Source organism: Dermochelys coriacea, chromosome 1 (assembly GCF_009764565.3).
Source record: "Dermochelys coriacea isolate rDerCor1 chromosome 1, rDerCor1.pri.v4, whole genome shotgun sequence".
Classification (NCBI taxonomy): domain Eukaryota; kingdom Metazoa; phylum Chordata; order Testudines; family Dermochelyidae; genus Dermochelys; species Dermochelys coriacea.
The window spans coordinates 158,502,385-158,516,378 of record NC_050068.2 but is presented as its reverse complement, the minus strand read 5'-3'; the positions used below and the strand labels follow the sequence as shown (position 1 = coordinate 158,516,378).

The following is a 13,994-nucleotide window of genomic DNA, read 5'->3' as shown; positions in this document are numbered from 1 at the left end:
TTTATCCTGGGGGTGGGTCAGGGGGAGTAATACCTGTTTCCCCCAAGCTTCACTTCTGCTCTCTCTGTTACAGTTTGTCCCTGGCCCTATCCTAGCCTCTCATCCCAGTCCAATTTTCCTTACCCAGCCAGTCTGTCTCCACTCCATAGGCTTTTTTCCATCTCTGGTCCACTCTCCTTGGCCAGCCTGTCCCATTCCCCCATAGTTCCTCTCTAATCTGTCCTTCTATTTCTCCTATCTCAGCCTCCATTCACTGTCCCCCTCACCATACCTGTCCCCAGACTCAGTCTTCTCGTTGAGCTTCAGTATCCTTATCCCCACCCACCTTCTTGGTTCCTTGTCCCAATCTCTTTGTCCAGCCAGTCCCAGTTGTCTGTAGAAAAGGACCTAGGGGTTAAAGTGGACGAGAAGCTGGATATGAGTCAACAGTGTGCCCTTGTTGCCAAGAAGGCCAATGGCATTTTGGGATGTATAAGTAGGGGCATTGCCAGCAGATTGAGGGACGTGATTGTTCCCCTCTATTCCACATTGGTGAGGCCTCATCTGGAGTACTGTGTCCAGTTTTGGGCCCCACACTACAAGAAGGATGTGGAAAAATTGGAAAATGTCCAGCGGAGGGCCACACAAATGATTAGGGGACTGGAACACATGACTTATGAGGAGAGGCTGAGGGAACTGGGATTGTTTAGTCTGAGGAAGAGAAGAATGAGGGGGGATTTGATAGCCGCTTTCAACTACCTGAAAGGGGGTTCCAAAGAGGATGGATCTAGACTGTTCTCAGTGGTAGCAGATGACAGAACAAGGAGTAATGGTCTCAAGTTGCAGTGGGGGAGGTTTAGGTTGGATATTAGGAAAAAAATTTTCACTAGGAGGGTGGTGAAACACTGGAACGTGTTACCTAGGGAGGTGGTGGAATCTCCTTCCTTAGAAGTTTTTAAGGTCAGGCTTGACAAAGCCCTGGCTGGGATGATTTAGTTGGGGATTAGTCCTGCTTTGAGCAGGGGGTTGGACTAGATGACCTCCTGAGGTCCCTTCCAACCCTGATATTCTATGATTCTTCCCAGACCTCGGATCCCCATCAGATTTGTCTCTCCCTCCTACCTCCCGCCTTCACATCCCAACTCTCAGTCCCAGTTTACCTCTCCCACTTGCCAGCCTTCAGTCCCATGTCTCCCCAACCCAGGCTCCTTGTCCCTATCTATTCCTATCTTCCCTCCTCTCACTCCCAGTCCAGCTCTTGTACCCTCTGAATTTGAATCAGGTAGCTTCCTCTTCAGCACTGCCTGGGCCCAGCAAAGGGGAAAGTATTGATGGCACAGGAGAAGAGAAATGTTCCCTGCTTTCCGTTCTGATGCACAAACCTGGGCCCCAGCTTTGGCAGAGCCTGCAGTAGCTCACACCTGCAATGATGGGGAAAGTCCTGCTATGCCCTGGGCTGACATGCAGACAGAATCTTTGGCATTTGACTGTGAAGCTCTAGCAAATGTCTACTGAGCATATGCAGACTGCAATTCTTCAAAGGTTAATAATTTGGCCCAATTTAGGTCTATTTTCTTGGGAATGGAAAAACGAACCTCCCTAATACAAAGGCCTCCCCCTGCCTAATTTTGAATTCCTGCTCTAATGGATTAGGAGTTTCTAAAATAAAAGGTCACCAGAACATGTACAAACAACTTATTTTTGTCTTGCCTTATTCTCAGAAACAGCTAAATCATTTTGGCTCAAATTCCTGCTGCCACAAAATCATTCATCTTGACGGAGAAATCCAGCACAGAATATTTCAGTTCAAACTGTTAAAGCGTAGCGAAGTTACAAGCAACAAAAACAGGGACTTATAATGGGGAAGCGTTGGGCAATTTTTATAGTCAGTGCTACCAGCTCTTCCTATATTGTAGCATTTGCTACTCCTGTTTTAATAGTTAAATTGACTTTATTTGTACAACTCTCTCATCTCCCTCGTCCCCCCATGTTAACATTGCTATTGGAACATTAAACTTTTGATTATTTTAACTTGAAGTTTAATAAAAAACTACATTAGTGCAGTGTTAATTTTATATACACACACCAATTCTACACCTATTCATACTAAATATGACAATGCCATCCATACGCTAAATTTTACAACCATCTGAGAAACTGCATCTTGCCCTTTTCACCTGCAGTCTATTACTAATCCTTACATTCTGAGACTACCAAAGTGAAAAAAAACTGAGCAGCTTCAAATAGGTTTTTTTAAATTTTTTAAATAGCATCTATCACAAGAGTTTCCTTTTGCCCAAAATGTAGCCTGGTCTTCTAAATTTACACTACTATGGGTTCCTTGACAGGTGACTTTAAAATCCAATATCTCACACAATCAGGAAAAAGAAAAAAACTGTCCTTATACCAGTGGAAAACTGCGATTCCAGGCTTTCCAGTGTTGTACAGTGTTCATTTCATCTGTCTTGTAATGAAATATTGACCGTGAAAAAAATGCAGTGTCCTACCTTTATAGAAAAACTATTTTAAATCATTTTAGAGGCTTTTAAAAAAATATATTAGTACTCTCCCCGCCATCTTTCTCTCTCTGAGCTCTGTATAATTGGATTAATGGTATTAAGACAACCCTGGATTTACAAGCAAAGCTTTACCAAACAAACCAAAAAAAAAACAAAAAAACCACAAACACCATTAAAAGTTTACAAATATATAAAATAGCTTTTCTGTAAAAGATAGAGTACACGATGGTGTGTGGTGAAATAAAGGCTTTATTTACCTGAGTTTGGAATGTAGCTTTGCTACTTTTGAACAATGAAGCCATCCCAAACTCAGACCAATAAATACATTACACGTTAGTCTTTTAGTATTTATGTGTGCCTTAGAGCTAAGTTAAGTTTTTTGGACAAATAGTTTATTCAATGAAAAATGCAATTTTGAGTGACCTGATTCACCTATTTGTGAATGCGATAAAGAGTTAATTGAATAGTTTTCACCAAAATTTTTTTGGGAGGACTTAGGTGCCATTTGAAAAATGTCTGGAGATGGTGTTATTGTCTTTAGAAGTGGTAATTTTTAGTCATTCATAATGACATGAACAGTCATTGGGGCAGAGAGAGAGAGAATAATTCTATAACCTGGTCGGTAGGGCACTCATGTAGGAGTTCTGAAGCTCACAATTTGAGGGATGTTGATAAATTGTAGAGGATTCGGGGAGGAGCCACGAGAAGGATTACAGGATTTGGAGAACAGGCACACTGAGCCTCATAATCACTGAATGATGTAGGTATGGATATAGACCGAAAAAGTCTAATCTACTTATTTTAACAAAGACGGTTCAGGTGTGACCCTAAGAACCCCTCAGTGCCAACTGGTAAAGGGTTCACTGTTCTGTAACAAGAAAAGGAGTACTTGTGGCACCTTAGATACTACTTAGAAAGGTGAATGCCAGCCATGTTGTTTGGTTGATGCTGGAAGACTGCTTTAGGTGAGAAAGTGCTTTAAACAAGAGTTTTAGCCTATTAAAGTTAAGTTTAACCTCCAAGAAACAGGTCATTCTTTTTGTTTTATACATAACCATTTCTCTTTCCATTATCCTTTGTGACAAAGTTCCTCCTCTACCTTGGTGGGTCCTGTGATTACTGGCAGATTTTGCTCGCCTCAGAGATTCACAGTAGCCCTCAGTTTGGCCACCTTTGTGCCTCAAATCTACCGTTCACTCAGATAATCTCATCATTGGCCAGCATGGGAAAAAAAATCAACAATCCCTGCTGATCCACCATGTGGGTCGGGGAACAGCTCAGAGACCTTCCCCTCTGGTGGAACCTCCTGTGTTGGGTCCCGAGTTGAGAGGTTTGGGGGGAGCCCGGGCCTGCCCTCTACCGTGGGTTCCAGCCAGGGCCCTGTGGACTGCAGCTGTCTAGAGTGCCTTTTGGAACAGCTGTGCGACAGCTACAACTCCCTGGGCTACTTCCCCATGGCCTCCTCCCAAAACCTTCTTTGTCCTCAGCACAGGACCTTCTTCTTGATGTCTGTTAACACTTGTACTCCTCCAGCACCACATCCTCTCGCTCCCAGCTCCTTACGCGCACACACTCACTAACTGGAGTGACAGCCTTTTTAAACCAGGTGTCCTGATTAACCTTAATTAATTCTAGCAGCTTCCCAATTGGCTACAGGTGTCCTAATCAGTCTGCCTTAATTAGTTCTTGAAAGTTCCTGAGTGTTCTGGAATAATCCCTGTTATCTTACCCAGGAAAAAGGGACTTGCTTAACCTGGAACTAATGTATCTACCTTCAACCACTCTCTTGTAACCATCTGGCCCAACCCTTACTCAGCATCTCTTAAATCTTTATCTTTGATAATAAACATACGATTGTTTTAACTTTAACTCATGTCTTAGTGCTGTGACAGTATAAAGAACCTGATCCTGAGTTGTAGCAGTCAAACTGTGCATATACTGCTCCCTTGGGGACAGCAAACCTGGTAATTTCTGTGAGTGTCTAGTGACAGGGGCTGGATACAATGGGGGGGTGCTTTCAGAGGGGCTCGAGCACTGATGTATACCTTGCAGATAACAATAGGTAAAGTAAGGAGTGAGAGAGCCCCGAGGAGATTGTTTGGGTTTCTAATAGAGTGTTGTCAGGGAGATGACATCTAGTTATGCATAACCAAAGCTGTCTCTCTCACTCAGGAAGGAGGATAATGAGGTAACAAAGTCCTGGGCATTCTGAAAAGCTGTCACATAAGGGGTGACTTGATTACATTCTGTAAGTGTCTGCATGGGAACAAATATTTGACAATGGGCTCTTGATTCTGGCAGAGAAAGGTATAACATGATCCAATGGCTGGGGGTTGAGGATGGAGACAAGGTGTACTTATTTTTTTTCCCCCTTTTCTTTTTTTTGACAGTGAGGGTGGTTGAGCATTGGTACAATTTGCCAGAGGTCGTGATGGACTTCCATCACTGAATTTTGAATTAACATTGGATGTTTTTCTAAAATATATGTTTGGGAATTATTTTGGGGGAGATTCTGTGGCCTGTGTAGTATGGGAAGTCAGACTAGACGATCACAATGATCCCTTCTGGCCTTGGAATCTATGAATATGGAAGACCAAGTTCAAGTCCCTGGGCTCCAACGATTAATTATTTATACAAAGCGGAACAGCTTCAACAAAAGAGATTGAGAGAGATCTGCCCCCAAATAGCCTATAGTTGAGAGGTATGGACACATTCCTGTTATATGAGATATAATTTCAGATCCGTTCTCCACATGGCAGAGAAGAGAACTGAACCTGTCTCCCCCACTTCATGGAGCAGCTAGCTTTGGAACTTACAAAGGGAGAAGCAATTTTTGATTTAGTCCTAAATGGCACACAGGATCTGGTAATAGCGACCATAACGTAATTAAATTTAACATCCTGGGGATGGGGGGGGGGAGGGGCAGAATACCAAAGAAGTCCACCACAGTAGCATTTAACTACACAAAAATGAAGAGGAAAGTTAAACAAAGTAAAAGGAATAAAATGGTCAGTTTTCACAGTGGAGGGAGGTGAACAGCAGGGTCCCACAAAGATCTGTATTAGGATCAGTGCTATTCATAAATGACCCGGAAAAAGGGGTAAGCAGTGAGGTAGCACAGTTTGCAGACAATACAATAGTTCTCAATATAGTCCAAAGCAGATAGTGAAGTATTACAAAACTGGGTGACGGGACAAGAAAATGGCAGAAGAAATTTAATGTTGATAAGTGCAAAGTAATGCACCGTCGGCGACATAATCCCAACTATACATACAAAATGATGCCGTCTAAATTACCTGTTACCAGTCAAGAAAGAGATCTTGAAGTCATTGTGGATAGTTCTCTGAAAAACATCTGCTCAGTGTGCAGCAGCAAACAAAAAAGCTAACAGAATGTTAGGAACCATTAGGAAATGGACAGATAAGACAAAATATATCATAAAGCCTTGGTACAACCACACCTTGAATACTGCGCTCAGTTCTGGTTGTCCCATCTCAAAAAAGATGCATTAAAATTGGACAAGGTACAGACAAGAGCAGCAAAAGTGATTAGGGTTATGGAACAGCTTCCAAATGAGGAGAGATTAAAAAAGACTGGGACTGTTTTGCTCATAAAAGAGATGATTAAGAAGGGATATGATAGAGGTCTATAAAATCAAGAATGGTGTGGATGAAGTGAATAAACAAAGTGTTTTTTACCCGTTCACATAACACAAGAACCAGGGGTCACCCAATCAAGTTAATAGGCAGCAGGTTTAAAATAAACCAACAGAGGTACTACTTCTCACAAGGCAGAGTCAACCTGTGGAACTAATTGCCAGGGGATGTTGTGAAGACCAAAAGTAGAACTGGGTTCAAAAAAGACTTAGATAAATTCACAGAGGACAGGTCCATCAGTGGCTACTACCCAAAATGGTCTGGGATGCAACCTTATGCTCTGGGTGTCCCTAAGCCTCTGACTGCCAGATGCTAGGACTAGATGACAGGGACAGGATCACTTGATAATTGCCCTGTTCTGTTAATTCTCTCTGAAGCATCTGGCATTGACAACTGTTAGAAGAAATGACACTGAGCTAAATGGACTATCGGTATGACTCACTATGGCCATTCTTATGTTCATATCCCAGGTGAGTAGCCTAAAAGCTGGGCTAAAAGTTATAAGAAGGGCATTGGTACCACAATCATCACCATCTACTTCTCCTCCTGGCATTCTGTGAATCCTTTTAAAAATACCCAAAACAAAGAGTTCCAGGTCAAACAACATGCTGTATTTGACTCAAAACACATTTTTTCGATATGCTGAAATTTTTCACAATTTTCAGATTCAGTGAACAAGAAAAAACAACCACCAGCTACCTGCCCAGCACTGGTGTGCACGACTTTTCAGCAAGGTTAGCATAATCGGCAAAAAGAACGGGAGTACTTGTAGAATAACAAATTTATTACAGCATAAGCTTTTGTGGACTACAGCCCACTTCATAGGCAGTTACTCTTAAATTTTTACATTAGCATAGCACTTTTGTGAGACACAGCAGGGAGAACCTACGATATACAAACGTGTTCTCTTTCTTCAAGGTTCAGATGACAGAAACACGAACGCGAGGTATAGCTTCCATATAATACAGCATAAACCACACTGCCACGGCAGCCCAGCGCCCTCTACATTCGCTGCACTGAAGCCAATGCAGCAGGGACAGCCCAGGGTGCCATGCAAACGGGGTGACTGGGCCCCACGCCAGGCACGGATGCCCTAACCAGCAACACGGCAGCTCTTGCACCCGCTGACTGCACCCGCGCTGGAGCTCCGTGCTTGGGCTGGTGGGAGCAGGGGAGGCACGAGCACTCTCACCACCTATAGTGACATCACTACACTCAATAGTTCCCCTCCCCACGCAGGGCCACGCTCACGCCACTGCGCATGCTCACAGCAACTCCCTGCCGCCCCTTTCCCCTCGCAGGCACCGTCAGCCCGCCTGCGCAGTGAAACGTTTGCGCCTGAGCAGCCTACGCCTCAGGGCAAAAGGCCATATTTTGGCTACCGCGCACGCGCACCGAAGCAAGCTCGAGGTTGTTTCAGCGGCACTACACACCCGCAAAAAAAGGGAATGCGAAGCCCACTGTGGGCGCCAGACAGGCGCACTGGAGGCTTCGATGAGTCTATGTGGCGGATGTGTGCACGCGCAATGGGCAGGCTTAGTCCGCCCCCGGGAGTGGAGCATGCGCGAACAAGGGACGGGCTAGTTTTGTAAGTGGCGCAGGCGCACTGAAGAGTTTGGGGACCGCAGCCCCGCTCGGTGGGGGGGAAAAAAAAAACACCTCAGAGTTACGTCAGGAAAAGACGCCTTTGTGCACGGGGAGACCCGCGCGGCGCGGGCAGCTCCCGAAACGGGCGCGAGACGCGGCCGTTACTCACCCTCTCCGCCGTTAGCCGCACCCCACCCTGCTGCCCCCCTCGGCGCCTCCCTTCACGATTCGCCCGAGCGCGCTGCTGCCACCGCCGTGATTCCATCCATCTTGAATTTGACGTCATCCCACACCAGGGATGAGGTCATCGCAGGGAACGCTCGTCACGTGCGCAGCGTTGCGATTGGCCGGCGCCAGGGTGGGGGGTGCGGGAGAGGCGCTTGCGCTGGGGAACGGGTGGCGGTGAGGGGGAGTTACCGGGGTTCCCCCAACCGTCAGCTCCTCCTCGCGCCCTGCCGCGGGCGCGGCGGCGGCGGCTCTGTGCGGGACTGGGGAGTCGCCTCTCGCCAAAATCTCATCCCGGTCGCTGCGTCGGGTGGGAGCCGCCTCCCCGCTACGCGCTGCGGGCCGGGCCCGAGACTCGGGGGCTGAGAGCGGAGCATCCCCCCGTCCCCTGAGCCCGCAGCGCGTCTCGCAGCGCCCGGGGATGGGCTGGGCCCCGCTGCCGGCTTCCGGGCTCGAGACTGAGCGGGGGATGCAGCTGCGCGGGAGCTGGGGGGGACCGAGCAGCCCCGGGCGCTGCCCCCGAGCCGCGCACGGGGACAGTCGGGGCTGACCCGCTGCCCACCCAGGCCCGCGTGTGCTGCCGGGGCCGAGGCGCCCCCAGCCCAGCCGCAGCACCGTGACCTCTCCGGGGACACCCGCGCTCAGCCGCGGAGTCCGGTTGGGCCGGGGTGGGCTCGCCCCCAGGAGGATCCAGCCCCTGTCTGTGGCGGCCTTGCCCGAGAGGCCCCAAGGGGCAGAGCCCGGGCTCACCCAGCACAGACCTCGGCCCCTGTGGGGTTGGCAGGCTCTCCACAGCAGCGGGGGTTCGGGGTTAGCCGCCCACTGCATTGGAGAGGGCAGGCAGGACATCGCCACTCCGGTAGCTGCGGTCTCAGGCTCGCTGCAGACTCAGGTCACGTTCTCCTGGGTTGAGTTTTGTTTTTTTTTTTTTTTTGTTTTGTTTTTTTGGTAGCTCTGAGGACTAGAAATGCTATTTACCTTTTTAAAGTGAGCCCTGGTATGTTGACATGATCCCAGAAGCTGGGGCCTGGGACACATGCCTATAATGCCTGAGTTATGTTTTAATGAGGCTCTGTTTTTACAAAAAGAAAAGGAGTACTTGTGGCACCTTAGAGACTAACAAATTTATTAGAGCATAAGAGCTATAGCTCACAAAAGCTTATGCTCTAATAAATGTGTTAGTCTCTAAGGTGCCACAAGTACTCCTTTTCTTTTTGCGAATACAGACTAGCACGGCTGCTACTCTGAAACCTGTTTTTACAGTGTGTGCCTCCTACCTGCCTTAGAGCCTCACTTATTTAACAGGAGCAGGGTGGCTCCTTCTGACACTAATTTACAGGGAGTCTTTAAGATTATAATTTCTTTATGTATGATAAGTAAAAAATATAACGTTAAATATCTCTGGGTGGTGCCTATGCTGTGTGGATAGGTAAAAGAACCACCTCCAGTACTGTATATTTAGCACCTTTAAGGTGTGATTCGAAGCTCATTGAAATTAGTGGAAAGATTCATATTGGCTTTGGATCAGGATTGTGGTGAACATTTAATAACAACAACAAGTAGCTGCTAGTCCACGTAATATAATAAATAATGGTCTGGAAAATTACGTCTGATAAAATGTGCACTATTATTATCTTGGTCTTTTGACAAAAATCAAGCCATTTTGAGTTAGATACTTGAGTAATAATCTAGGTGAGGGGTGCCCAACCTGTGGGCCGTGAATAGCCACCAGAACATTTCATAAGGCCCACTGCCTGATTCTACACAGTATGCTAATGGCTGATTCATTAGTGTTTTGTCATTATGTTTACATCATTTTAGTTTACACAAGTATGTGAATAGACAATACTGTACATAGAAACAACCTACCTAAATATGTACGAAACAAGCTGAACTTAAACTATAAATGAATACAGGTGACTTTAAATCTTATTAAAATATGTAGAATTTGTCTGGCCCACACAAGATTGTGCTTAGGTTTATGTGGCTCTTCTGTGTAATAAGGTTGGGCACCACTAGGTGACTAACTGAAGGTGTCCAAGTTGAACAAAGCCACACTAAACAAAGCCATATCCATCTTCCATAGCTTTCAATAAGAGCAAGATCTGGCCCTTTGTCGCGTCTAACACTAATAAGTAATACAGAAGCTGCAGGTGGAAAGATATCTAGTCCACATACATGTTTTTCGCTTAACATACCCTTCCCACCTCCCCTTGTAATTAATATTGATACTTTTTCTAGGTGGCAAATGTTCTTAAATAGATATTGGGATCTTAGTGGCACACATTCTTAAATAGATATTAGGATCTTAGTAATTAATAAATAGTTTGATGCTGCTCTAAAAGAGCAAATTATTGCAGAAAGCTATAATAATTTAGCTTCCAGTTTACTTTGCTGTTATTCTTTAGATATTTGTTTATGGTGGTGTCCATTTTAACAGTGAGATGATGACTACCACAATCGAACCGCTGAAAGTGGCATGCACGGATCCAGCAAGCTTGTTTTCTTTTTTTATCTTTCTTGGGTGTATTAGGTACTTATCTATACCAAATTGAAATACAGTTCTTATAGATTTGATTGTTTAAAAGGACATCGGACTACATGCAGCTAAGTACTTTAGCATGAGCATAGTCTCATTCAGTTAGCTGGAATTTTGCTCAGATACTTAAGTATCTTGCTGACTTAGAGACGTGATCATTTTCGTTGATGCTAACAAAACTGAGGCAAGTGATTGCCATATATACTTTTTGTTTGTTTGTTTTTAAATTGTTCTTGGGCGCATCTGTTTTCTCAAATTTATTCATTCAAAAATTCTTTTAATGATTTCTCAATTCTTGCTTTAACTTTGTGAACAGTTTTGCAGATATTTAAAATTTGAGATGTTTTGGTAGGATTCTTAGGTTTTATCATATGTTTCTGTTAGATGAAGGAAGTAGCACAACTTGTAGAATCTGATGCAGATATTCATGTTTATGTATTAAAATCTTGCTTTCTACCAGCCAATATTTAGTTAAAATTTACTGTATCTGTGAATATTCGTGTCGGTAAGCTCATTTATTGGAATATAAGCAGAAAGTAAACCCAAACAGAACTACAACATATTCAGAAATTTGAGCAAATACATACAGCTTCCCCTCCCCCAAAATATTCACTTGCATACGTGAAAAAAATGTTCAGTTGCTTCAGCTACAAGTGCAAGTACATAAAGTAACTCTGGGTTGTTTGATTTTCACATGTTTCATTGTATAGGGTCCAGACCTGCACTCCTAACTTGGGAAAAACTCCAGTTGACTTCAACTAACTTGTAATAATGTAGTCTACTTCTATTCCTACAACACAGATTGACTGGTTTCATTTTTTTTTGGTGTACAACCAATCAGACAATACATATATTTTGAAATACACAAAATCCATAGTACTGGAATGGGGGTAACAGATATTAACTAGGACTGTCAAGCGATTAAAAAAATTAATCCTGATTAATTGTATGGTTAAAAAAATGTGATTAATCACACTGTTAAACAATAATAGAATACTGTTTATTTAAATATTTGTGCATGTTTTCTACATTTTCAAATATATTGATTTCAATTACAACACAGAATACAAAGTGTACAGTGCTCACTTTATATTTATTTGTTATAAATATTTTTGTAAAAAGCAAAAATATTATTTTTTAGTTCATCTAATACAAGTACTGTAGTGCAATCTCTTTATCATGAAAGTTGAACTTACAAATGTAGAATTATATACAAAAAAACCCCTGCATTCAAAAATAAAACATTGTAAAACTTTAGAGCCTACAAGTCCAATCAGTCCAACTTTTTGTTCAGCCAATCGCTCAGACAAACAAGTTTGTTTACATTTAGAGAAGCTAATGCTGCCTGCTTCTAGTTTACAATATCACCAGAAAGTGAGAACAGGTGTTTGCATGGCACTGTTGTTGCCGGAATCGCAAGATACATGCCAGACGTGTTAAAGATTCATATGTCCCTTGGTACTTTAACCACCATTCCAGAGGACATGCGTCCATGCTGATGATGGATTCTGCTCAATACCTATGCAAAGCAGTGCGGACCAATGCATGCTCGTTTTCATCGTCTGAGTCAGATGCCACCAGCAGAAAGTTGATTTTCTTTTTTGGTGGTTTGGGTTCTGTAGTTTCCACATCAGAGTGTTGCTCTTTTAAGACTTCTGAAAGCATGTTCCACACCTCATCCTTCTCAGATTTTGGAAGGCACATCAGCTTCTTAAATCTTGGGTCGAGTACTGTAGCTATCTTTAGAAATTTCACACTGGTATCTTCTTTGCATTTTGTCAAACTTGAGGTGAAAATGTTCTTAAAATGAACAACATGTGCTGCTGGATCATCATCCGAGACTGCTATAACATGGAATACATGGAGAATGTGGGTAAAACAGAGCAGGAGATACACAATTCCCCCCAAGGAATTGAGTCACAAATTTAATTAATGCATTATTTTTTTAACAAGCATCATCAGCGTGGAAGCATGTCCTCTGGAACAATGGCCGAAGCACGAAGAGGCATACGAATCTTTAGCATGTCTGGCATGTAGATATCTTGCAACACCAGCTACAACAGTGTCATGCAAACGCCTGTTCTCACTTTCAGGTGACGTAATTAAGAAGTGGGCAGCATTATCTCCCATAAATGTAAACAAACTTGTTTCTCTTCGCAATTGGTTGAACAAGAAGTAGGACTGAGTGGATTTGTAGACGCTAAAGTTTTGCATTGTTTTGCTTTTGAGTGCAATTATGTAACAAAAAAACATATTTGTAAGTTTCATTTTCATGATAAAGAGATTGCACTACAGTACATGTATGAGGTGAATTGAAAAATACTATTTCTTTTGTTTATCATTTTTGCAGTGCAAGTATTTGGAATCAAAAAGAATATAAAGTGGCCACTGTACACTTTGTATTCTGTGTTGTAATTTAAACGAATATACTTGAAAATGTAGAAAAACATCCAAAAATATTCAATAAATGTCAATTGGTATTCTGTGATTTAAGAGTGCGATTAATCACAATTAATTTTTTAATTGCGATTAATTTTTTTGAATTAACTGTGATTAATCGACAGCCATAATATTAACCTCCCTCTGTTTCTATAACAGGCTATAAAATATTCAGACTCGAATAATTCCTAGAACGGTTGCTGTCAGAATTTTCAGGTAGGCCACTATTTCAAGAAGTTAAGCAGCTGAACCAGAATTTTAAGCGCGCATCTAGTGTGGGAGGAGAAGAGGGGGGAACTGGATCTGATGTTTTTATTTTAAATGTCCACTTTGCTGGTTGCTGTTGCATTTATTAACCATCTTCATAGGATATAAAACAACTTTAAAGCTCTCACACAGTATTTATACAGAGAGGTCAAAACCAGTGAAATTATTTTAATGTCAGGATGTTTGAGCAAGATTAATTTTGAAAGACTAGTAATTACTTAAATCTCCATTTGCTATCCAAAAATACCTTCTAAATGTAGCCTGATTAGTGTTTGTGAGAAATAGTACAATTAGAGGGTGATTATCAAGATTCATTAAAATTGTATTGAGTTAAATTTAGATGGACAAAAAGGTGTGGAACAGCTGAGTGGTCTGAGCACAAGACTGGGAACTCAGAACGCTTGAATTCTAATCTTGGCTCTGACATTGACTTGTTCTGTGTAACATAAGTAATTTGCCTCTCTTTTCTCATCTTTCAAATGGGGATAGTAATACTTACCTCACAGAGTGTTGTTAAGATTTATATTTGTAAAGCATTTTAAAGATGAAAAGTGGATATATAATTGTATATTCAATACAAGAATATATTACATTTAACAGAATCACAGATCCAGAGTGCCTCCTCCTGCAGGAAAACTGTGTCAGAATGCCCAAAGGGAAAGAAAAAAAATCTGCCAGGGGAATTTCATGGATTCTTCCTTGAACTGCTCCTACTTATGTAAAGGTCTTTGTGGACCATGGATATTGCAGTTTTCTCACCCTATTATTGGATTTCCTGTGGAT

At 42.9% G+C, this 13,994-nt stretch overlaps 1 protein-coding gene across 2 annotated transcripts in view; it reads right to left on the bottom strand.

Annotated features, from left to right (window-relative positions):
- ZBTB21 (zinc finger and BTB domain containing 21) overlaps positions 1–8,393 on the bottom strand; it is a 41,122-nt gene extending 32,729 nt beyond the window's left edge. Inside the window, exon 1 of one of the 2 annotated variants that reach the window (XR_005288574.2) lies at positions 7,911–8,393. The gene's annotated coding sequence lies outside the window, so the exon portion shown is untranslated. The remainder of the gene's footprint in view (positions 1–7,910) is intronic. The other variant, XR_006278448.1, reaches the window with a different exon arrangement.
- Positions 8,394–13,994: the final 5,601 nt, after the last annotated feature.